Genomic DNA, 3,412 nt, shown 5'->3' on the forward strand with positions numbered 1-3,412 from the left:
AGTTTGTACGTCTCTTTAATCTTCGCCAATTTCTCCCGTCATTGTTCCGAAATCACCAATCCCTACGACCACCACCTAAAACACTAACCCTAGCAGATGGAATTCGTTGTCTGAAAGCACAGAGGAGGAGGACGTGGTGGAGGCAGCAGACCTCTCCGAAATCCTCAACCCACAGAGACACAACAGGCGAGATGGACTATAATGGGGCGGAGGACGGCTCGAGACTTCTCCTTCTGAGGCAGTGACTCTCCTTCCCAAACGCAGCAGCGTCAGAATGATCACACCAAGAGGGCGATGAGGAGTCAAAAAGGCGAGATGGAGTATAACGGGGTGGAGGAGGGCTCGACGGGAACAGAGTTCTTCCTCTGATGCGGTGAGTGTGACCTTTGGCCTATGTGTTCTCTCTCTCTGTGGCCGACTTTCTCTTAAGGGTTTTTTGAGTTGGTTCACCTCTCTTTCTTCTCTGATTCTCCATTCCATTCCCCCTTTTCCATTCTCACTCTGAGGCACACAACACATCCAAACCCCAAACTCAACCCGCAAAATTCTAGGGTTTGTGTTTGCGGTACCATAATGTCTCAGAACGGGAAGCTCATGCCCAATCTCGACCAGCACAGCACCAAGCTCCTCAACCTCACTGTTCTTCAGTGCATCGACCCCTTCGTCGAGGAAATCCTCATCACCACTGCACACGTCACCTTCTACGAGTTCAACATCGACCTCTTCCAATGGGTTCGTTCCGTTATAATCTCCTTCCTTTCATCAATTCCATTCTCTATCTCTCTCTCTCTCTCTAACGCTTTCTCTCTCTTCTTTCTGCGATTACCGTTTGCAGAGCCGTAAGGACGTCGAGGGATCCCTCTTTGTTGTCAAAAGGTCTACTTTTTGTTCCTTTTCCTTCATCATATCACAACAATTCATGAATTCCACGATCCGATTGCTTTTTGTTTGATTTTTTCAGGAACACGCAACCGCGATTTCAGTTTATTGTGACGAACCGTCGCAATACTGGTTAGTTAGTCTTTCTGCTTTTGTTTTTTTGTCGTCAACAAATTTTTTTTAATTATTTTATTGAAAGAACTCCGCCTTTCTTTTCCCTTTTTGAGGCAATCGGGCATGGTTTGGTGCGATAGTTGTTGGAAATTTAGTATTGCGAGTATCATTTCTCATTTTCTCATTTTGGGTTCTTGTCGGTAACGTAATTAAGGTTTTTTTTTTCATATGCTTCCTGGTCCGAGGTAGAGCACGATTTTAGTTATTAGTTGTGATCTTGCCCCTAATATTGTAGGATTTGGGCTTAGGTATTGGCTATTGGAATTCCACCATAGTTGTTATGTTGCACTCAATATTGTGAGTACAGTGAAATTAGTAATTATGCAAGCTATAAATATAAGCGTTGTAGACATTATTTTGTGGGTGAGGTATATACTTTGCTGCTACTGTACATGGTGGTTGAGAACTTTGAAATATCCCTATATTTAACCCTAGTCTGTTTGCATAAGCAAAAAATTTGGTGGATAATCTTTTGGGGGATTTCGAGTATGAAGTTCAGGTTCCTTATGTATAGAAATGCTGCTCAAGAAGTGAATGGCATCTGGTTCTATAATGCACATGAATGTGAAGAGGTTGCAAATATTTTTAACAGGTAATGAAACATGAAAATGCCGAGTTACACATAGATAGTTTGCAATTTTTTTAATTATTATAATCGATATTGTGACTTATGCCTTAGTCTTACAGCAAAATTTTTCTCCAATTTGTATTATTTTCATGCAATTGTGTTATTCACCTAAAATTGGCTGGTTTTCAGGATCCTTAATGCATATGCTAAGCTGCCTCCAAAGTCAAAGGTGTCTTTTACAAAGAGGTAATAATACTACTATGTTTCTATCTGGTGCCACTACCTTATCCTGTTCCCATGGATTGTGGGGATCGTTTTATCTATTGTGTCTTTTTTCTTCTGGTTCAAATGGTGTTCTACTCTTCTATTACATCATATGAAGGAAAGAGTGAGAAAGTTGACAGAAAAGATAAAAGTGAGCTAATTCTGAAGGTTGAGACTTGTCCGTATTGAGTTGAATAAGTTTCACATCAGGCCCATGTATTAATAGTAGCACTTAGAAGTGCAACTTCTTACAACTTTGTATAAATTACCAACTGAGAAGCTGCTGACAGCTGTCTCTTACTAACTACAAATAACAGACCAGGTTAACTTACTCTGACAGTTAACTTCTAAAACAAAACACATAAACTAAGATGGAGAGACCCTATGTACTATTGGTTTACATTTTTTATTTTATCTTGGGTGAGCTTAACTTGCATGCAAGGTCTAATGACTAGGCCATGTTATGACATGGTTATCTTAATTTTTTTGGTTGGGAGAGGTGATAAGATCATTTGTCTGTTTGACTCCATTCTTTAATCAATTGTTTTCAACATGTATAAATTTGAGATGTTAATTTAAGATGTTAATAGTTTTAAAATTATCCACGTGTAGGTTTTCTCATTTTTGGATCCTCCCAATCTATGCAAAGCTGCGCCAGTGTTTGTACGCAGTGGAGCCCCCGATGAGCATAATCACGGGTACTCCATTTAGATTTCTTGCATGATTTTATAAGAAAGGACAAAATGTGTTTTTGGCATGTTTTAAAATCTGGATTTAAATTTTGACATAACTTCTCTGGAACTTATATTTTCAATAGATTATTGACAGAGATTTAGTAGTTCTTATTTATTTGGAGACTATCTCGTGTATAATTGACTTTAGCCTTGGTTTTCTTAAGGATTTTTTTCTTAAAAATAAAAATATATTGCTGCTTGGGTTATAAAAAAGCAAGTTTATTTTTTTAAAATTCTGAACTCATTTGATGAGATATTTTGGATTAATTTTACTATTTTCTCATCTGTGAGGTGTTAAATTTTAGATTAACTTTAATTGTTTATGTGATGTCTTCAGATTTGTATTGTTATCATAACCTAAGAAAAAAATAAACTAATGTCATGATAAATCTGTATCATTATCTTTTGATATATGGTTATGCTTATTGATCTGTTGTGTTTTCTTAGGATTTTATTTGATGTGTTTTGAGTAAATACACATGAACTAACTGTTTTTTATTTTTTTCCCCTTTTATATTGGGGTCTGATCAAGCTGGTCCCAAAGTGCCTCTCTTGCTCTCGCTCTGTAACAAGGTACTCTTTATCCTGTAATTTGGACCCACGTTGTGTGGAAAAAAAATAATGGTATCACATGATAAATTCTTTATCCTGAAGCTGAAGGTTATCATCGTGTTTTCTAGGATTTATTTGATTGTCTTTCAAGCAAATATTAAATTAGTATTATTTTTTATTGTGATCTGTGTTGGGTTTTTCTCTCCTTTGTGAGGCCCAAGCCCAACATTTTGAGGGTGTC

The 3,412-nt window shown here is 37.5% G+C and overlaps 1 pseudogene; it reads left to right on the forward strand.

Annotated features, from left to right (window-relative positions):
- Window positions 1-573: 573 nt before the first annotated feature.
- Window positions 574-2,609, forward strand: LOC107633761 (mRNA-decapping enzyme-like protein; annotated as a pseudogene).
- The last annotated feature ends 803 nt before the right edge of the window (window positions 2,610-3,412 follow it).

This window comes from Arachis ipaensis, chromosome B3, assembly GCF_059453495.1.
Source record: "Arachis ipaensis isolate K30076 ecotype BB chromosome B3, ASM5945349v1, whole genome shotgun sequence".
Lineage (NCBI taxonomy): Eukaryota > Viridiplantae > Streptophyta > Magnoliopsida > Fabales > Fabaceae > Arachis > Arachis ipaensis.